At 32.1% G+C, this 23,884-nt stretch overlaps 1 protein-coding gene and 1 long non-coding RNA gene across 2 annotated transcripts in view; both read left to right on the top strand.

Moving 5' to 3' along the window:
* The window catches only part of LOC115878279 (integrin alpha-PS2), a 250,658-nt gene that overhangs the window by 135,662 nt on the left and 91,112 nt on the right, over positions 1–23,884 (top strand). The gene's annotated exons all lie outside the window — the stretch shown is intronic.
* Positions 44–850, top strand: LOC115878280. The gene is made up of 2 exons (XR_004049489.1): positions 44–271; positions 720–850. It is a non-coding gene; the product is annotated as an uncharacterized LOC115878280 (long non-coding RNA).

The raw sequence follows: 23,884 nt of genomic DNA, 5'->3' as shown, positions 1-23,884 counted from the left end.
ACTAAAATTTCTAAGAGAAGTCTATACATCATATACAGCAATGAATAAAAAAACACAGGAACGAGCGTTTCGTATCTGTCACTAAAGTATGCGCGAGACAAAATCGGCCATATTGGTCCTCCGAGTATGACTCATTCTGTTGTCATTTTTTATCGCCCCAGTTCGCCAAATCAGAGGCCAAATTCGAGTGTTCCGAAAATATGGTTAGCTGTGCCGCTTGTGGCTATTCCCCTGACACCAAAACTAAAGATGATGGTGTTACATTTCACAGGTAAGAATTTTTAAGCCAATAAAAGCTTATTTTATTTAACTGCTTTGTAAAGGTTAACCTAACCTACAAAACTACAAATGACAAAGCTTGCCTAGAATCATAGGCGTAACTTAGGGTTTGTGTTTTGACTGTTTGGGTTAAACACTTGGATATTGATTATCATATTATTATAATATATTTCAGAGACAAATTTTTAACTGTACAAAACTACAAATGACAAAGCTTGCCTAGGATCATAGGCGTAACTTAGGGTTTGTGTTTTGACTGTTTGGGTTAAAAACTTGGATATTGATTATCATATTATTATAATATATTTCAGAGACAAATTTTTAACTGTACAAAACTACAAAAAGAAAATACTTTCATTATTGGGGTTTAAGGTGACCCGGGGTTAAATATGACAATAGGTATTTTCAATAATCTTTTTAAAATTATACTTTTGTTCTAGCTTTCCTAAAAATCAGACGAGAAGATCGCAATGGGTAAATTTTGTCAAAAACCCTGAGTTTATCCCCAAAAACTGTAGTGTACACACAATGTATACGAAATTAATTTTATTTAAAGGCCAATAAATTTGTATTTTTGACTTTTTATTTATTTACCTTTTCCCATCCGTTTTCCCTTTTTTTAGTTACATAATAATATGTAGGTATAATAATATTACCTATGTTCAATCACTAACTCATTTATAATCCGTTAAATATAAACAAATTAACTCTATATTAAATAACATAAAAGTAAAAATTTATTAAAACTCTAACCTGCCAAGGTTTATCATTTTTATTTTTTTTTTCGTGACTTATTCATAATTATTACTCTACGCCACTGCTACATCGAAAACAGGTCGACCACGTGGGTCGGCCATATGCAACCTCCACTTTGATCGCAGCGATGTGACGTTATGCTCGTTCCTGTGTTTTTTTATTCATTGATATACAGGCATATTATAAGGTATATTATTTTCTGATAAATTTAGGTTTTCCTGGTCTGCAGTAAGTAAAGTGATATTATTTTCCTCGATAGTAGTTATTTCTGCTTCTTCACTCCTTGGAATTTTTTGGGGTGGTTCATCACTCTACAAATTACAAAGAAATGTTACATCACGATTTCAAAGTAAAGCAAATAAATTATTAAAATTATAAGCTTTGGTCACATTTTGAATTTTTTAATACGACGACTTGAAATTCTAAAATTTTTGTAATTATTTGCATAAAAAAATCTATACCTATATTCTTATTCTATCTATAGTCACCCATGCATTATCTAAACAGGTGCATTAGGTAAATGTCTCTTACCTTCAAATATAGCAAATAAATGCTCTAATTTCCATTTTTTCAGAAACTCCTTTAAAGAATCCATATATCCTAAAATTTGTCCATAAAAAATGACAAATGCATGTTAATAACGATCACTAATTTGTTATACGATATGCGTTTAAAAAGCAAATTATGCAAAATTCCAAGTGGAAAATTCCAAGCAACAAAACCCGTGCGTACTATGATGTACGACTGATCGGACTGCCGACTGATTGTATATACCGTCCTTCGTCATCGTCTTTGCGTGTCGTTATTATTTTTCATCAAAAGAGTATTTAGCTATTGGAAAAGTGACCATGTTTCTTTAATGAAGTACTTCCTAGCGTATTTTTCTTATTATCTTAAAACAAAGTAACTTGCACTTGGTTGAATGAAAATAGATTCAAGAGAAATTTTCGAATTTTTCAAGAGAACCAGTTTTCTTGAGTTAAGAGAGTTTTTCTTCAGGCAAAACATTTTCTTTTACGCTAAAATAAATTCTCTTGCCACTAATTTTTTTTTCAAGAACGATGACGACTTTAGTTCAAGTCTATCTTTTTTATCAGTGTACCCCTATAAAAATATTTGCCCTTATTTAAGACTCACCCTGTATAAAATATTTAGTGAATATAACAAAGTTAATCAACGATATCATTTTAATGAAAAAAAGAAAGAAAAGTTAGAAAAAAAATATTCAGTCAAATAAAATAGCGGAAAAAAGAATAAAATATTAAAGTTATATGATTTTTTTTGTTAAGTTAATATTATATTCAAAAAATAGTACTTAATCCGTATGTATTCTTCAGATATTTAAATCATATAAACGTCTTGCTTTGACTCTGTATGACCATATACAGAGACGATTTGAAAACATAAAAGCAAAAGGAATTTCGACATACACTTCAATATTATGAATTCTTTAGAACAACGCAGGCAAATTTCATGATCTATAAAACATGCGCTATCTTTATTACTCTCTACATAAATAAGATTTCACGGTCTGAAGTTTTTCAATAAAATTACTTACTATCTTGCAAGGATCGGCTATAAAACTTTAAAACGGACTTTCATTATTGCACCTGTAAAGTTTTTTTGTATATGTCCAACTATTTTTGTACCAACAAGTGCAACATAACATACATTTTTATTTTAAAGATATCTATAGATAAATCAACCAATATACAGCGTATAAAATATAAAATGGAATAGTTTTACATGATATTATTTATACAGGGTGAGTTTCCTACGATGTTCTCTATGGGAATCTCGGAAACTACTGGAGATAGAGAGTCGGTTAAATGGGGAAAGAATTGCAGTTTTGTGGGGTCATAAATATGTGCCCTTCAGATTTTTGAAAAAGTTCATAGCTTACTAGATATTTCAAAAAAAACAAATTTCGGCTATTTTAAAAATTGTCCCTAATTCCATTATAAGCTATTTTAGACAAAAAGTTTTCAGATAAAAGTTGTAGATAATCACTTCCTTAATGAGACTTGTGTTCTCCGTTTTTTTCTAAAGCCTGTCATTTTTGACATATGACACAAACATAGGTTTTTTTTAAATGGAAACCATAGTTGGCCATGACTTCATAAAAAGCGCCATTTTTTAAGCTTTTTAGTGATGTAAGCTATAATATGTTTTCTTCGAAAAAGTACTGAGTTATAGCCAATTCTTATCATTTTTAAACAATTTCACTTACTTAGCCATAGAAACAAGTTTAATCGTCTTTGCTCTCATAAATGAGAAGCTGAAAAATTGTAAATGTGAATTTTTCAAATGAAGAAAAGCGTGTAGGATTATTGGTTCAACTTTTCTTGACCATACATTTTCGAGGATACGTTGACCGGTGAATGTTACGTTTTTTAGAAAACGGTTTTTAAGACATGTTAGAAAAGTTAAATTTAGTTATAGCCAATTTTTATCTTTCTTGAATAATTTCACTTAGATTGCATGGTATTCTTATTCTGTTATGATTTATAACTTATAAAAAGTCAGAATATATTACTAAACAACTTCTAATTGATGATTACTGAGTTGATCGCTTCTAAGGCTGCTTCATTATCGGATGAGATGGTTCTTTCTAGTTTCCGCTAGTTCCTGTCTAAGATAAGTTGTACGCATCTCTCGATAGCGTAATTTTTTGCCTGACAGATGCACGGTGAGTCTCTATTGGTTCGGAGTATTTAGTTTTTGGCCCAAATACTGTCCTGCTCTGGTTTTGAAAGCTTATGATATATTTTTTCAGCAGAAAGTTTTTAGTAGAAAGTAGAATGTTTTTTAGAATTAACTATGTAGATCATGAAATTTTCTTTGATTTTCATTTATCAATAACTTAGTAAAATTGACCTATACCAGGTGCGTCTGAAAAGTGGCTCATACCCTATAACTTTTTGATTTTTTCTGATAAAAAAGTAAAAAATTAATAAAAAAAAAGTTAACATATGATATGTCATTCTCCCCCGGTATACAATGTGAATCTTGAATAAGTGCAAATATTTTCAAGGCTGGTAGATCTCGATAAAAGAAACATATTTTCTCTTTACCGTTTTTCAAAATAACCGAGTTATTTACTTCCAAAAAAAATATTTTTTGCTTGAATTTTGAGAAACACTGGATCTTTTCTAGGTTTTCTTTCTTGTAAATTTAATCTACTATCTATGTTGTCATATTATCATGAAATTATGTTGTTTAACTAAAAACTAAAAAAAAATCCAAATTTTCAATTTTTTTCGCGAAAAAAACTCGCTTTTTTCAGTGTAGTATACTGAAAAAAAGGATCTCTCAGTCGAAATGAATATGACTTTTGACCCAAAAGATTGGCGCTTTTCAATAGGGCCAAGAACGACGTTTCTTTGCCCAAAGCATTAACTATCTTTTCATAAGCTTTAAAAAATTACTTTAGAGAATAGAAGAATCTATCTGTCCAAAGTATTTCACTCTTGACCCAAAATGAATATGCAAAGAAATTCTTGCTACAAGAACAATAGTCTCTTTGATTCATGATTGAAAAGGGACATTTCTTGATTAAAGAGACACTTTTCTTAAACCAATAGCGAATACTATTGACTCAACTAAAATTTATTTTGATCTAAGAGAAGTCTATACATCATACACAGGCATATTATAAGGTATATTATTTTCTGATAAATTTAGGTTTTCCTGGTCTGCAGTAAGTAAAGTGATATTATTTTCCTCGATAGTAGTTATTTCTGCTTCTTCACTCCTTGGAATTTTTTGGGGTGGTTCATCACTCTACAATTTACAAAGAAATGTTACATCACGATTTCAAAGTAAACGAAATAAATTATTAAAATTATAAGCTTTGGTCACATTTTGCATTTTCTAATACGACGACTTGAAATTCTAAAATTTTTGTAATTATTTGCATAAAAAAATCTATACCTATATTCTTATTCTATCTATAGTCACACAGGCATTATCTAAACAGGTGCATTAGGTAAATGTCTCTTACCTTCAAATATAGCAAATAAATGCTCTAATTTCCATTTTTTCAGAAACTCCTTTAAAGAATATATTCCATATATTCTAAAATTTGTCCATAGAAAATGACAAACGCATGTTAATAACGATCACTAATTTGTTATACGATATGCGTTTAAAAAGCAAATTATGCAAAATTCCAAGTGGAAAATTCCAAGCAACAAAACCCGTGCGTACTATGATGTACGACTGTAATCGGACTGCCGACTGAATGTATATACCGTCCTTCGTCATCGTCTTTGCGTGTCGTTATTATTTTTCATCAAAAGAGTATTTAGCTATTGGAAAAATGACCATGTTCTTGAATGAAGTACTTCCTAGCGTATTTTTCTTATTATCTTAAAACAAAGTAACTTGCACTTGGTTGAATGAAAATAGATTCAAGAGAAATTTTCGAATTTTTCAAGAGAACCAGTTTTCTTGAGTTAAGAGAGTTTTTCTTCAGGCAAAATATTTTCTTTTACGCTAAAATAAATTCTCTTGCCACTAATTTTTTTTTCAAGAACGATGACGACTTTAGTTCAAGTCTATCTTTTTTATCAGTGTACCCCTATAAAAATATTTGCCCTTATTTAAGACTCATCCTGTATAAAATATTTAGTGAATATAACAAAGTTAATCAACGATATCATTTTAATGAAAAAAAGAAAGAAAAATTAGAAAAAAAATATTCAGTCAAATAAAATAGCGTAAAAAAGAATAAAATATTAAAGTTATATGATTTTTTTTGTTAAGTTAATATTATATTCAAAAAATAGTACTTAATCCGTATGTATTCTTCAGATATTTAAATCATATAATCGTCTTGCTTTGACTCTGTATGACCATATACAGAGACGATTTGAAAACATAAAAGCAAAAGGAATTTCGACATACACTTCAATATTATGAATTCTTTAGAACAACGCAGGCAAATTTCATGATCTATAAAACATGTGCTATCTTTATTACTCTCTATATAAATAAGATTTCACGATCTGAAGTTTTTCAATAAAATTACTTACTATCTTGCAAGAATCGGCTATAAAACTTTAAAATGGACTTTCATTATTGCATCCGTAATTTTTTTTTGTTTATGTCCAACTATTTTTGTACCAACAAGTGCAACATAACATACATTTTTATTTTAAAGATATCTATAGATATATCAACCAATATACAGCGTATAAAATATAAAATGGAATAGTTTTACATGATATTATTTATACAGGGTGAGTTTCCTACGATGTTCTCTATGGGAATCTCGGAAACTACTGGAGATAGAGAGTCGGTTAAATGGGGAAAGAATTGCAGTTTTGTGGGGTCATAATTATGTGCCTTTCAGATTTTTGAAAAAGTTCATGGCTTACTAGATATTTCGAAAAAAACAAATTTCGGCTATTTTAAAAATTGTCCCTAATTCCATTATAAGCTATTTTAGACAAAAAGTTTTCAGATAAAAGTTGTAGATAATCACATCCTTAATGAGACCGTGTTCTCCGTTTTTTTTTCTAAAGCCTGTCATTTTGGACATATGACACAAACATAGGTTTTTTTAAATGGAAACCATAGTTGGCCATGACTTCATAAAAAGCGCCATTTTTTAAGCTTTTTACTGATAATAAGTAAGTAAGCTATAATATGTTTTCTTCGAAAAATTACTGAGTTATAGCCAATTCTTATCATTTTTAAACAATTTCACTTAGTTAGCCATGGAAACAAGTTTAATCGTCTTTGCTCTCATAAATGTGAAGCTGTCACATCCAAATATTGTAAATTAAAATAAACAAAAATTGTAAATACGAATTTTTCAAATGAAGAAAAGCGTGTAGGATTATTGGTTCAACTTTTCTTGACCATACATTTTCGAGGATACGTTGACCGGTGAATGTTACGTTTTTTAGAAAACGGTTTTTAAGACACGTTAGAAAAGTTAAATTTAGTCAATAAATAGCCAATTTTTATCTTTCTTGAATAATTTCACTTAGATTGCATGGTATTCTTATTCTGGAAATAGACACTTTATTGATGCGCGAATATCTAGTGTATCTACACGCTTTTCTTCTTTTAAAAATTTCATATTTACAATTTTTGTTTATTTTAATTTATAAACTTTGGATGTGACAGCTTCACATTTCTGAGAGCAACGGCGATTGAACTTGTTTCCATGGCTAACTAAGTGAAATTGTTTAAAAATGATAAGAAGTTTAAAAATGATAAGAATTGGCTATAACGCAGTAATTTTTCGAAGAAAACATATTTTAGCTTACATCTCTAAAAAGCTTAAAAAATGGCGCTTTTTATGAAGTTATGGCCAACTATGGTTTCCATTTAAAAAAAAACTATGTTTGTATCATATGTCCAAAATGACAGGCTTTAGAAAAATTATTATCTACAACTTTTGTCTGAAAACTTTTTGTCTAAAATAGCTTATAATGGAATTACGGACAATTTTTAAAATAGCCGAAATTTGTTTTTTTTTCGAAATATCTAGTAAGCCGTGAACTTTTTCAAAAATCAGAAAAGCGCAATATTTATGACCCCACAAAACTGCAATTCTTTCCCCATTTAAGCGACTCTCTATCTCCAGTAGTTTCAGAGATACCCATAGAGAACATCGTAGGAAACTCACCCTGTATGTAAGTACTTTCTAGTCTAGTAGGTAGATTGTTTCATTTTGGACTTTCATTTTAAAAATAAGAGATTTTTAGAGACCCATTTTTCGATGTAAACTGGTTCTTAAAAATTTCATTCAACACGTACTTATTTTTGGCTTTTGATCAGATATTTCAGGTAGTAATGGCTCTAGGCTTTAGTAGGTAAAAAAGTAAAGCTTAAAAATAAGGAGAAAGATGTTTCCATTAAGAAAAAATATTTTTTATGTCGAACTTTTACCACAATTTAAGATTATTCTAAAACACTAAACTATTATACAGGGTCCGGTAATATTGCGCCGGGCATCTGTAGCGCCTAGAATCAAAAACTTGTAAATTTTTAAAAGTATAGCCTCGCCACAAAAAGTGTCATTTTTACTCCTAATAAAACAATATACTATTTTCTGTCTTTTTTAAATATTAAAAATACAAGAAGAAAACCCAGTTATACATTAGAACCTGAAACTAAAAGGATAAATTTCCTTTTTTTCTGTTAAATTATATTAATATTTACTAGTTCACTAACTCCAAAAACTTTTTCTTTTTACCATGTTAGAGTCATGACTTCTACTGCCGGATACTGGCTATTTACAAACGGTAGCAAAAGAGAAACAAAAACATTTTTGGTTGACAGAAATCCATTAATTTTATTTCTAAATAAACATAGCACTACCCTCATAACAGATAAAGAATTCGAAGATCTTGAAAAGATCTTTCAATCATTCTTTCTTTCTCATTCTCTCTCTTTCTTGCTTTACCTACGTGTCATTGATTAGAGACAAATATTTTCATACTTTGTTGCGGACTGCTTTATCTGAGAGTTTCTGCTAATCTGCTAGATACTACATTTATAATGATATGTATAAAAGATAGACTAACCGGTATATATCGATTTGTTTCGACCTGAGATATCCGACTCACAAAATGTAAACAAACTTAATACAGGGTGCTACACTTACTTTACTTTTTCATGTCCAGAACATTCTATATTTTCTCGGCCCAATATTGAGCCACGTCCAATACTTCGGGTTTGCTTTGCCATAAATCGTCGGAGTTACAATGTGCAGGACATTTAACGCACTTTAGAAGGTGTTCCATATCTTGTATCATCCCACAGACGCATTTGTCGTCATTTGGTTGCGCAAGGCCCCATCTGATCAGATTGGTTTTTCCTGTTCTTATGCGGTTCAACATTCTCCAGGTTTTAAAGTTGAACGAGGCACCACTCGGCAGGCTTTCTGACAGAGGATAGTTTGTGGGTGGTTCATTCAGGGGGCTGCTGAGAAATCCTCGTCAGACGTGGATGACGATTGTCGAATGTTTTTTTAAACTTCTCGCTGAATTCATGTGCCTCTCTACGTGAGTTAGGTCTGTGAAAACCTGCTGCTTGGTACAGTTTATCCAGCGGAGCAGCCTTCATGCACCCTGTCACAAGTCTACAAGTTTCGTTGAGGCTTACATCGACCTTTTTGGCATGCGCCGATCTTGACCAGACAGGGCAGGCGTATTCGGCTATGGAGAAACATAGCGCTTGTGCCGTCGTTCTTAGGACATCACTTACTGTGGGTTAGTTTTCTTAATATGTTGTTCCTCGCAGCCACTTTTTGACGGTTTTTTTGCAGTGGTGTTTGTAGGTTAGAGATCTGTCGAGTGTGACTCCAAGGTACACAGGTTTATTTGTGTGTTCAAGGGTCTCTCCGTTCCAAGCGACCTTAAGTTTGCGGTTTGCTAGTCGTGTGTGAAGGTGGAATGCACAGACCTGTGTTTTGGAAGGATTTGGTTTTAAGGAGTTCGGCTCATAGTAGGCAGACATGACGTTTAAAGCGCTCTCTAACCTTGCTTCAACATCTTCAAAGGTTCTTCCTTGAGCCGTAATGCCCAGGTCATCAGCGTATACAAAGTGTTTTGTGTCTTCCGGTGCTGGTTGGTTGTTGGTGTAGATATTAAACAAAATCGGAGCCAGCACGCTTCCCTGGGCTAGGTCGTTTCTTTGGTATCTCCAGCGGCTTTTTTCCCTTCAAGGGTGACATAGAATTGACGGTTTTGCTGGAGTGATTCTATTATCTTCATTAATTGGTAGTCTTCTGTTGTGTTATATACTTTTGACAACATTTTGCGGTGGTTGACGGTGTCATAGGCAGCGGTTAGGTCGACAAGGACCAGCCCCGTAATTGCTTTGTTTTCATATCCCCTTTCTATATGCTCTGTGAGCGCTAAGACTTGATTGGTGCATGATTTACCATGTCTGAAGCCAGCCTGTTGGGAATGATTTTTGAATCGACGACGTTGCTGATTCGGTTTAGAATCAGTCTTTCATATAGTTTAAATAGATGACACAGCAGCGAGATTGGTCTGTAGCAACTTCGCAGAGTTGGGATCTTTCCCTGGTTTTAGGAGGGCAACTACTTTTGACTTTTTCCATAGCTTTGGTATCCTGAAATTCTCTCGGCAGTGGTTGAAAAGTTGTAAGAGCCATTCTTTCGTGTCTGGCCCAAAATGTTTGATTTGTTCGACGCACATATCATCGACTCCGGTAGCTTTTCCGTTTTTCAGCGTGTTTATGCCATCGTTGAGTTCCTTTATTGTAAAAGGAGAACCAAAATATCTATTTTCACTGCGGATATCTCGATGCAGTCGTGCTTTCTGACCTTTTGTCGTTTGCTTTCCATTTAGGAGGAGTTGGTGGGCTACTTGATTGGCTGTTACTTTGGATGGTTCTTGGGTTCGTTTGGGGACACCATCAAGTTTCTTGATGATGTTCCATGCTATCTTACTGCTGTGTTTCATGTCCATCCTTTCTAGGGACTCTATCCACTTTTTTTGTCTTGTCTCGCTAAGTGTGATCATCAGAGTTGTTCCGCATGTTATTGTTTCATCACTAAAGGGACCCTTGGAATATAGCTCTTCATATTTGGTTAGTATGTCCTTCGTGTTACTAGTCAGCCCTGGGATACAGTTTTGTCTACAACCTCTTGGAATATGTTTTCTTGATACTTTGCGCAGGGTGTCCACAAAGTCCGTGTAGTGATTAGGTGTAGCGTCGACCTTTTTGATTGCCTTATCCAATTCCTCGGTAAAGTCGGCCCATTTAGCCTTTCTGAAGTTGAATCTTCTACGAAAGGGTACCGTGGCAGATCTCACAGCCGAGAAAACCTGGATGCCTATAGGTCTGTGTTGGGTTTTGGGGATAGCTTCATAGACATTTTTGACACAACAGTTTTGGATGTTACTGCTGATAAAGCAGTTAGGGTGCTACAAATTCGAGGGACGTGCACTGGTATCTCGGTAACCGTAATAGATACGAACATGGTGAAATTGGGGCAAAGTTGCGCTGAGTTTAAGGATAGCTGAGTTTTTTGGAAACAACAGATTTTTTTTGAAAATCAATTTTATTTTTTCCTGTCGTTACTTTTTAGAAAATCAAAAAACTAATTACACATTCTCATAGCCACTTTATTGGAGCTATCTGTCAGTATTTTTAGATTTTTAAGTTAGCTGATAATTTGTGAGATACAGAGACCAACTTATTTTTTTTAAATACGGACCTGCATTTTTTATTTCAGGTTTTGAAAGAACTCGGTCTCCTGAGTACAATGATATGCCACACTTTAAACTTTTTTTTGTTTTGGGTACCTTAACAACAAAAAAACTATTTAATTATTATTTAAAATAATTTCAAATTTGACACTCCGTTTTTTAAATTATTTAATCTGATTATATTCATCGCAACAATATTGATCAGCGCTAATTAACAATGAATAAGGCAAATCGAGCCAATTGGAAGATTCGAATAAATAATATCCAGGTCAGCAATTTAAAGATATTATTTTTAACTTTTTTTTATTATGAATTTGAAAAACATGCATAATATTAGTCGTAGTTATTATAAATAAATCAACTTCTACAAACTAGTTTCTAATGCTCTACATGTTCGAAAGGGTCCTTGAAATTTTTAAAACTTTTTTGATGGTATCTTGGTGAACATCCCAAAGCGGCAACTTTGCCCCAATTTAACCATGTTCGTATCTACTGCGGTTACTGAGATACCAATGGTCGTACCTCGAATTTGTAGCAACCTGTATAATTATTTCTTAAGATTTGACAACGTTATTGGCGAAAGCTCAGGACCTTCATAAGAATAAAAAGTGTGTTAAATTAATAACTGTATTTATGCCAAAAGCATTTAGAAATTACATAAATATAAGTTAAAAGGGCATGATATCATAAAACATATTATCTCAAGTTCGCGAGAATCACTCCCCCGATTTGTTCGCACTTATTCATTTACATCCTGTATACACTACGAAAATAGCACTGCCAACTTGCCATGATATTGGCACCTTCATATCGTTTATATTGCTCTGAGGGTCCATATAACGAACATAAAAATAGCCATCGTGTAATTCGTAAACATGACCCACATAGTAGATTTCGAGACAACGTGAATATAGGCAAAGTTTAGGTACTGTTAGAAGTACGAAACGATTTTTTCCCATTAGCATAAATATGCAGGCGTGAAGAATGGGTAAATATTTATTTGATGCATTATGCAGGCAGATAACGTTGATTTTTTTCAAGTAGTTCTTCGATACATAGATACAAGTTCTTTGATTTAAAATGAATATGTTTCAATAGGCCGTGAGTAAAGAACAATGAATGAGTAGGTACGACCTAGCTTACGTTCCTTTGAATATCGCCTAAAACAAATACCTACTTAAAGTTTATATTGAGACCTTTTTCCTCCTAAAGCCTACTGAATAGAAAGCTATAGGCAATAAAAGATTGTTTTATTATTACTACCGCATTATTTTTGGTTATTTTATGTTCGTATAAAAAATAAATGTATTCCAAGTTGTAAAAACCGCTATATTACTGTTTTGAATTTCAATACACGTATACAGGGTGATAAGTTGAAATTTAAGATGTCAGGAATTAAAAAAGAAATATTGTTTGTGATGTGTATTGTGTATTTAAGATTTTTATACTTTTTTAAACGGTTTTATTTAGCTCGACCCGTACGGTATTTATTTATTTGTTTGTTTATTTGGGTCAAAATTAGAAACTGAAATTTAAGTACCTTCCTGTTGTCAGATTGATCTGAAATTTGGTACACACCTTTAGTTCCGATGACAATACAATATAGTAATATCAATAACATTGTAAATCTAAGACGGCCGCCGGTACAAAATGGCAGATTTCATATTTTTCCACAACCCCCTCAATATGGGTATCAAATGAAAGGGCTACACTAGTAGAATACTGTGATTATGACAAAATTTAAAATCCAAGATGGGCGTCGTTACAAAATGGCGTATTAGATGAGGGCATGAGTAGTCGTGTCCAGAACAGTTGTGTCCAAGATTGTGTGACGTTAGAAGGACAGATAAAAAAAATAGGTGATTAGATGTACTTACGTAGTTAGCGGTAGCTTTACCACCCAAGTTAAGGTAATAGGTTAAAACGTGCTGAGGACTGTATGGCATTAGGGTGGCTAAAAATGTAATGTCGCAAGCGTTTTCCCCTCAAGATTGGGCGCCTCTTGTTGTATATTATAGCCTTGCCCCTCTACTGGACCTCTGGGGGGGGGTCGACCGTTAAAATGTCCATTACTCGTGGGAACAACATGGAAACAATAAATAAAAAACAAACAAAAATAAAAACAGAAACTGCTACACAACGAAAAGAAGGCTCGAAAAGGCGAAAGAAAAGTATAGAACGAAACGTGCAAATGAAAGTGAAAATGAAACCTATAGTCGACTACAGAAACGAAGAGAACGGTTAGCAACAGAAACACCTGAGCAACATGATGCCAGGTTAATAGCACAACGTGAGAGACAAAGGCAGCTGGTAGAGTCAGAAACACCTGAGCGTCATGAGTCCAAGCTAGCATCACAACGTGACAGACAGAGAGAGTTGTTAGCGGCAGAAACACCTAAGCGTCATGAGTCTAGGCTGGCATCAGAACGCGACAGACAGAGAGAGTTGTTAGCGTCAGAAACACCTGAGCGTCAGATTGTAATAAATTATCAGGTAAAAAACCATGTAATAATGATGCACTAAATGAATTAAATAGAATGAGGAATATTCGGTAGGCATTTCCGTTAAATATTAAAAACTAGAAAATAAAAAATCGGTAAAAAAACGTTTAAGTTAAACGGTTTTATCTTATGTGCACTGAAAACTAGAAAATAATAATAACAATTAGGTATTTTGAACTTCTAGTTCAGAAATATTTTAGTACTAGGCAGAATAGCTTTTAGGCATATTAGACTAAAATAAAAACGTGGGGCCCCTCTGAAATCCTACCTATGGCAAAGCATATCTTTATACTTTGGTAGATCATGAGCTCGGCGTTCGCTGGTGAAGCCGCCACGGCTGGTTATTGATTGTCAATCACCAGTTACGATTATAGTAAGTCGATGCAATCCACACTTAGTATAGAAGAAAGTATTACAGCACTAGTTAATGGGCCCCACGTTTTTATTTTAGTCTAATATGCCTAAAAGCTATTCTGCCTAGTACTAAAATATTTCTGAACTAGAAGTTCAAAATACCTAATTGTTATTATTATTTTCTAGTTTTCAGTGCACATAAGATAAATCGTTTAACTTAAAAGTTTTTTTACCGATTTTTTGTTTTAGTTTCAGAGAAAGTCAAAATTAGTAGTTTATAATTAATTTTATTCTTAAACACCACCGATATCTCAAAAACAAATTATACGATTTTATCCTCATTTCAAAAAAAATCCTTTTGATCTGAAGCGAGCGACTTTTTTTGCGGAATATATTGGTGACCGATGAGGGAAAATGACACGCCCCGTAGAATTGTTAATGTTGTCAGTATTGGGCACAGTTATGAAGATTTAGCCATTTAGGATAGGACTTTAATTGGAATTAAGTCCTAATTATTTGGAAATCCGATTTAAATAATGTTTTCTGTTAAAATCAAAAAAATCTGATTTAAATTTAAAAAAAATCTGATTTAAATTTAAAAAAAATCTGATTTTTTTGATTTTTAAAAAAAATCATGATTTTTTCCAACCCTGGTTAGTCGTGTAGTAAGCCAATATATCCAAAAATATAAAAAGAATCATATTAGGTCCAAAATAAAATAAAAATATCGTTATATGCAACAATTTTGTATATTTACGAATCAGCTTCCTATACAAGTCTATATGGAGTTATTGCTCAATATGCATATGAGCCCCGTAACGACCACCTCCTAGCCTCTACCTGACCCGCCAGCGAAGTCAAACCTCCCCCTGATGAACAATTCAGTCCGATGCAGCCGCTAGATAAGCCATAGAGCGAAACATCGAAAAGGAAATGACAAATCGGTCTTGCCTAAGAGGTACTTGTTTCTGTGCCATTTAAACGCTAAGCACTGCCTGCCCGCGGTGTTTGCTCCATAGATATTCTTCGGATAAGCGGCCAACGTTGGCCATTGAATTTTAGATTCTCCGCGTTTCCGCGCTTGTTACGTAGAAAGTCGTTGTGGAATTTTTATACTGCTAGGAAATGTAATAGACTCTGTCCGAATGTCGCTTGTACGTCGCCTGGCATGTACCGTGTTTTTATTTTTCCATTCAGGTTCCTAAATCGCTCGGGCAGTCGCGCATCAGAGAAAAATGTCATTTTTCAAGCTAATTTATTGGAAAGACAAAAACCATGTTCATTCATTTTTTACGGCTGTAATAAATTGTATGGCGTTCGTTACTTCACATACATTATTCCCCTTAATGCATTTCTCATCGACATCTTAACGGAAGACCTTAACAACTGTAGACTGACGACCCAACAATTTTTTGTTACTTTATACAGGGTGTCCCAGAAATAAGTACAGATATTTTAACTAGTAGTATATTTCGATCCCAGAAACACGCCTATGAGGTTTTACCGCGAAAAAAGAATTTTGAAGGTATTTAAAATTTTTTTTAGTTTTTATTTAAAAAATATTATTTCTTGATAATATGGCAACATAGGTAGTAGATTGAAGTTACAAGAAAGAAAACCTAGAAAAGATACAGTGGTTCTCAAAATTTAAATAAAAAACTTCGTTTGTTGGAGGAAATTATTTCAATTACTTTTGATTGCAATAATGAGTAATAATATTAATATACATTTATACCATACTTTGGTTTGGTTTCCCTAATATGCCGAGTGTTTCTCAAAAGTGGCTCAGCCTATAAGTTTTTTATTTTTTCGGATAAAAAACAAGATTTGGTACTTTTATACACGATATAAATCAGCATTGATTGACGTATTCAATTGTTTTGGGTCACTTGACTACAACTTTTTATTTTTAAACGGTACCGGCGGTATTTTTTTCCTTTTTTTGAATAGAATGCTCGTATAGAATAACATATATTATGTCAACTTCTGACATAACCGCTTAAAAAATCGTTTTTTAAATTTCAATATATAGGGTTGTTCACCACATACGACACGGAGTATTGTAGCTAAACGATGAGATTTTTACAAATTGTAAGTTTTGGGTTCGATGAAGGACTATTAGAGGTACAATTTAAAAATAATTTTACACGATACAGAGTGTCCCAAATAAGTAAAAAATATCAAAGTTGTATTTTTTTAAATGGAACACCCTGTATATTACCTGATTAAACCCTGATTAAAATAAAGGTAAATTTGATTAAGGTTTATTATACTTAAACCTTACCGTTTTTGAAATATTTTTAATTTTGTGAAATTGCAGTAAAAATTTTAAGGCTTCATTTCTCCAAAGGTATCAAAGTTTTTAATACTAAATATTTACTGAAGTTTATTTACTGATCAGTTATTGTGTTGCAATAATAAAAATAATACTACCTTATACAGAGTGTCTAAAAATTTATTTTAAATAATTATTAGCTTCAAACGGCAATAACTTGTTTAATTTAAATGGAACACCCTGTATATTTTACGAGAATCAGATGCACAATTTAATTGTCTATCAAATTATATCATACCATTTTTTACCTATCTCTTTAAGTTTCCGTAGAAAATGTATTTTCTTGTAATTTAGAACTTATTTATCAATATACCCATGGACTATTGACATTTTAGATTATTTTTAAAGATGAACCAAATTTTTAAAGAGTACAGATACTAATATTGTCGATATAATTAGTTTATTTCATTAAAAAATAAGAAAAATTGTTTAAATATTTATTAAAGAGGATCAATTAATATGATTCCAGTATTCAAACTACATTAACAGACTATTTGCGTTGATTAATAATAATTGCTCCAAATACTAAAAAACTGAATTTTGTATGGGCATTAGACAGTGTGATAAAAAGTAACACCTTAAAAATGATATTCATTTTTTAATAAATGCTTATTTATAACTACAGAGACTTTAATTTGATAACTTATTATTATATTGATTTCTGACTCAAATCCACATTTATTTATAATAATTTAATAACGAACACAATTAAGTATGTAATTAATTAGTATATGGGCGCAAATAATGGTGTTATATTTAATTAATGGTATACTCTTTTATAAAGATTTAAATAGTTTTCTTTTTGCATACAAATGGGCTAGTAATATTATCGTTTTGCTAAAAACGATAATATTACTAGTCTGTACATTTTGTACATTTGTTGCTTTAAAAACAATCTAAAATGTCAATATTCCATTGATATATTGATAAATGAGGTCTAAATTATAAGAAAATGCATTTTATACGAAAACTTGAAGGGATAGGTAAAAAATGGTATAATACAATTTGATAGACAATTTAATTGTGCATCTGATTCTCCTAAAATATACAGGGCATTCCATTTAAATTAAAGAAGTTATTGCCGTTTGAAGCTAATAATTATTTAAAATAAATTTTAGACACTCTGTATAAGGTAGTATTATTTTTATTATTGCAACACAATAACTGATCAATAAATAAACTTCATTAAATATTTAGTATTAAAAACATTGATACCCTTGGAGAAATGAAGCTTTCAAATTTTTACTGCAATTTCACAAAATTGAAAATATTTCAAAAACGGTAAGGTTTAAGTATAATAAACCTTAATCAAATTTACCTTTATTTTAATCAGGGTTTAATCAGGTAATATACAGGGTGTTCCATTTAAAAAAATACAACTTTGATATTTTTTATTTATTTGGGACAATCTGTATCTTGTAAAGATATTTTTAAATTGTAGCTCTAATAGTCCTTCAACGAACCCCAAACTTACAATTTGTAAAAATCTCATCGTTTAGCTACAATACTCCGTGTCGTATGTGGTGAACAACCCTGTAGAGTGTCATGGCAGTGTTAAATACACTAATTTTTAATCAAGGAGCCTTGGAAAATAGATTTGATCGTCTAATGTTTTTCGTGTCTTTTCCTGGCCATTTAAAAGATACCCAAATCGTATTTTTAATTATGTTATTATAACTCAGTTTTTTTCAAATGGAACGAGGGTGGCTCATTAGCATATTTGCCAAAAGTTATTTTTCGAATAATTTGGTACCACATACTTGAAATTTCGAGTCAAATTGGCGTTATGAACACATCCATTGCACTCTAGATTGAACTTGAATTATTTTTCTAAAAGCATAAGATATATCATACTGTGATATGTCATTATATTCAGAGTGCATTTTTTTATCGAATAAAGTAAATAATACAAAGGATGTCGTGTAAAAATGGAAAATTGTAAGCATTTCCGGTGAAACAGGAAGTGGTCGAAAACAACTGAATACGTCACTCAATCCTAATTTATGTCATATACTAACATACCAAATCTCGTTTCTTTATTTGAAAAAATAAAAAGGTTATAGGGGTAAGACACTTTTGAGAAATACCCGAAAACTCCAAACCAAAACCAAAAACACCCAAAAAAAATAAAATCCAAGAGTTTAATCCAAGCTTGCAAAACTTTCTTAGTATTAACTTTATTGAAAAAATGCGGAATATTACCGAGAATACCTACTCTGAAAATCAAATGAATTATTACTGTCCTATTTCTTTTGTTTGAAATCTGCAGAAAAAAGCTTTTAAGGTTATAAATCAAAGATAAAATAGAAAGCATTAATTATACGACGTTATATTACATTTTAATAGTTCTTTGGCAATTTAGACAACTTGAATTAGAGGTCTGTCATTAACCAATTCCGAATCAATATGAGCAAAGTCATCGCAGGGATCATAATATAAAAGGATTAGATTTCCAACGATCATCCGCTTGATAATACATCGAGAAGTACAAAAATATCAATCAATACGACAATATAAAAGGAGACATTAAGGATTTTCAATACCTGCAAAAATCAAAATAAAAAATAAATTATTTATAGAAAAAATACCGTAATAAACTTACCTTTACCAACACCAGTTAAATTATGGACCTGTTCAATACCAACTTCGCTTCGCTAGCTGTGCCTTGTCAGCACGCTGATAGCAAAGAATTTGTGGAGTGGCAATAGCTCCTAAATTGAAACAAAGATAAATGTAAATAATATTGCTATACCGGGTGCGTCTCAAAAGTGGCTCACCCCCTATAACTTTTTTATTTTTTCAGAAAAAACAACGATTAACTCATGTATTCTAAAAAATATTTTTCCTGATTCGTGGAAATTTGCGCGAATAACACCTTTGCCTAAAAATGATCATATAACTTCTGTAAATGAGCTTCGGCCAATTAGTATCTTGCTTTGCTTATCTAAATTGTTGGAGAGAATTATGGGGAATCAAATACGTGACTTTTTGCAATGCAACGACATTTTACCAATAAATCAATCTGGCTTTCGAAAAGGCTATAGTGGCACAACGGCACTTTTAAACATAGTTGATGACACCAGTAAATCCTGTAACTTGAATTTGGTGCTATTAGATTATTCAAATGCCTTTGACAGAATAAGTCATAAACTACTTCTATCTATACTACATTATGTAGGCTTCTCGGAAGATGCTGTCGGTCTAATTGAAAATTATTTAAGTAATAGAATGCAATTTGTAAAAACACATTACAGGGGAGTCACCGAGGAAAGTTATTAGTTGTGAAGTTTCACAAGGATCTATCTTAGCTTTTTTCGTTTTCCTGTTATTACCGATTCTGAACCGTCCTAGAATTGTGATGCGTATGCGCAGAAGGAAATATGAAGACATCATTTCATTTGCGCATGCGCTGGAGAGTTCTAAGACGATTCAGAATCGATAATAACAGGAAAACGAACAGACCTCTTGAGACCTTTACCCCCTTTTTACAATATACAGGGTGGTCCGAACTGTATTCCGGAAACTTCGGCAGCATATTCTGCAGATAAAAATAAGTAAAAAAGATCGTATAAATGTATGTCCTGTGATTCTGTGTGTATTCTATTTACCTACCTGTGACCTGTGTTTTGTGTTGATTCCAATTTTGGTAATTATTGGGAAAAGTGTAAATCGTCCGATTTTCACCAAAATTGGTATACACACTATTTTGAGGTCGTAGATTACGAATCTGAACTTGTTTCCTGGCGGTCTCTTACCGTTTTTCAGAAAAACGGAAAATTATGTCAACATTGAATTTTTCTTAATTTCTCGTATTTTTAAGGTTTTTTCGCACATATTTTGTTAGGTATTCAATAAACAATCAGGTTTTTGCTATTTTCTGTTACTTTTTTAACCAATTCTAAGCATAATAGAGGAAAGTTTGCTAAAATAAATTTGTAAACAATCTCAAATGTTGGGTTATGCGTTTCTGACATTTAAAGCGACGTTGCCAATGCTAAACCTAAATTTAGCGCGTTTTTTTCGCCCCCTCTGGGATTACCAGATTCATGGAAAGGGAAATATTTTCCCCTACATGCGAAGGCAAAAGCCGTTAGATTCTAACAATTTTTCCAACTGTATTGGCCTTAACCATTTTTTAGGAAATAAAGAAGTAGTAGATTTTTACCAACCTAGTTCAAGTAGTACTTATGCTGATGACACCATAAAAAGGAAGAAAATCATTATTGGTAAGTCCTAGTTCTAAGTGCTTACTGAAGATAATAATATATAATTATAATCAGCCTTAACGATTTTTTAGGAAATAAAGAAGTAATAGATCTTTTTAAACCTACTTCAAGTAGTGCCCAAGACGATGACACCATAAAGAGAAAGAAAATTATTCAATCAAAAATATTTGAAAAAGAAGCTTCAGATTCGGGGAGTACAAGTTCTGAAGACGAAACATGTTCCCTTCATGACAGTGAGAGCAGTGGTGGTCCACTTTCAGTTTTAGACGACCCGGATCTGGCGGACGATAACGAATAGACTGATATAATAGTGATGATAACTAAGTACCTAATTAGGTTTAGGTTAACTTCTATTGAGTTTTTATTTACATGTTTTGTTGTTTATTTTATTTTATTTTTTTCTATGCTGACTACTTAAGAGCGATTATCCGGAGATTTTTTTTCATTTTAAGAGCAATTTGCTAGGATTTTGTTTTAATTGAGTCCTCTTTAAGTTCTAAAAAAGACTGAACGAACCTAGCTCTTATGTAGATTTAAGTTTTTTTATGTAGGCTAAAGGTTTTATGTAGGCTTAAAGTTTAAGTTATTTTGACTTCCTAATATTTTGAGAGATGTTGGTTGATTTTAAAAAGTTTATAATAAAAAATGTATTTCTATATACCTACGTATGTTCTTTTGCAAGAATTTTACATGTTACGTGTTTCACCACACACCAATTATTCACCACCTCATTTTTATAAACAATTTTTATGAATTTTTTTTCAAAATTTCATAATTTTCATGAAATTTCCAAGGTGAAATATTTAATTGTCAATATTTCAGGAAATTTATGAAATTTTCACTGAAAATTTGAAATTTTGAAATTTTCACTGAAATTTCCAAAATTTCAATCTTTCAGTGAAAATTTCATATGAAATTTCAATATAAGGTGAAAAATAAAATTTACCCATCCCTACAGGGGAGTCACCGAGGAAAGTTATTAGTTGTGAAGTTCCACAAGGATCTATCTTGAGACCTTTACCCCCTTTTTACAATATACAGGGTGGTCCGAACTGTATTCCGGAAACTTTGGCAGCATATTCTGCAGATAAAAATAAGTAAAAAAGATCGTATAAATGTATGTCCTAAAATGCTTAGTTTCGGAGATACAGGGTGTAGAAATTTCATTTTTATTTCGATATTTTCCAGATAATTTCTGAAGTAACGTCAATATTTGGATGAAAATTGGTATCTGGGAGTTTTGTGACACGAGAAATTTAATTTTGATGTTAAAATTACTCCTATTTGTAGGGGGCGCCACGTACATGTGTTTTAACTGTTTTGAAAAGTAATAACTTTTCGACCGTACCTGTACAAAACCACTGACTAAAAAAATATACATTTCCATGACTTTTTATGTAAAAATTGTCTCTTGGTAAAAATCGAGCAACCGTTCTCAAGATATTTAGAATGGAAATAGTCAATACATGTCATTACTGGCAAAAAATAAGCACATGTTGAGTATAGTTATTTGACTGAAATAATAAATTTTTATTTTAATAAATTAATCATAAGTTTTTCTGCGAAAAAATGATGATTAAACAGTTTCTTGTGAACTTTTGACACAAAAAGATTTCAAATTTATGATTTCAGTCTAATAACTATTTAGTCAGCATGTGTAATTTATGTAATGATGACAGGTATTGATAATTTCGATTCCAAATATCTCGAGAACCATTACTCGTAGCGATTTTTACCAAGAGACCCTATGTAAAAAAAGTCGTAAATGTATATTTTTTGCTCAGTAGTTTTATACAGGTACTGATGAAAAGTTATTTCTCGTGAAAACACATGTAGGTGGCGCCACCTACAAATGGGAGTCATATTGACATCAAAATCAATTTTCTCTTGCCAAAAAACACCCATCTACCAATTTTCATCCAAATATTGACGTTACTTTAGAAATTATTTGGAAAAAATCGAAATAAAAATTAAACTTCTACACCCTGTATCTCCGAAACTAAGCATTTTAGGACATACGAACTTTTTTACTTACTTTTATCTGCAGAATATGCTGCCGAAGTTTCCGGAATATAGTTCGGACCACCCTGTATATACAAGTAATATTTCTACATACTAGATAATGTAATGCACACTGCTACGCAGACGATTCACAACTTTTATTTTCGTTTAATTTCGATGATTGGACATTAGCTCAAAACGTTAATAAATGACGATTTAAATAAATTAGTACAAGTCTCAAATCATCACGGCCTGGCAATAAATCTAGATAAATCATCTGTTATATAATTGGTAAACATCGGGATTTTCTATCTGACGTAATGTCAATAAGTTTAGCTGAACAAAAATTACAATTTACTAAATCTGCCAAGAATTTGGGTTTAATTATAGATTATAATCTTCGCTTTAAGGAACATGTCTCTCAATGTATCAAAAGGTCCTTCATCTCTTTAAAAATGTTATATCCGCATAGAAAGTTACTTTCGGAAACTTTAAAGATAAAGTTAGCTGAAGTACTTGTCTTATCCCATTTCAACTACTGTGATGTTGTATATGGACCATGTCTGGAAAACATTGACATTAACAGAATCGAGAAGCTTCAAAAATAGTAGTAGGTACCCTAAAAAAGTTGAAAATGGCAACATTTCCAATATACGATATTAAATTATTTAGCGGTCTTTTTAGAAGTAAGGTGATGTTAAACCGTGTGGAATGTAAGGAAATAGTCTCTAGTTTGAGAAAAAAATACACATCATCTCAATTACATTCCCTCAAGTCATACAAAATCACCATGTCATCGAATCAGTCACATCGTCGGGATTACTAAATATACCATAAGGAGTCTTGCCCTTGCAATTATAAACTAGATATGGAAGAGGTACGATTCTAGGAGTCGGTACGGTATGATATAGGTGATTTTCCCGTATACCTTCAGTCTTCAGGTACATACTTATAAAAACATATTATTACAAGCTATACAGTGTATTCTTAAAGTCAATTACTATAAAAGAATTTTGTATACCTGCAGATAAAATTACTTCCTTAGACACGTTTACAGTGAATTTTTGGCCACTATAGACAAATTCGACTGCACTTGCCCTTTTTGTCCCGTTGATTTCGCTGATAATAATTTTTGTGACTGTAGAATTGAGCATCACATGAAAGTTTGGATTGTCTTTATGGGGCCGCACAAACGCCTTAGCCAGACTAAGACGTACGCCATCTCTAAAA

The sequence above is a fragment of the Sitophilus oryzae genome, unplaced genomic scaffold (genome assembly GCF_002938485.1).
Source record: "Sitophilus oryzae breed Bouriz unplaced genomic scaffold, Soryzae_2.0 scaffold_1507_pilon_pilon, whole genome shotgun sequence".
In the NCBI taxonomy this organism is placed as follows: domain Eukaryota; kingdom Metazoa; phylum Arthropoda; class Insecta; order Coleoptera; family Curculionidae; genus Sitophilus; species Sitophilus oryzae.
Note: the sequence above shows the minus strand (reverse complement) of the source record. Positions and strands in the feature narration are given on the sequence as shown.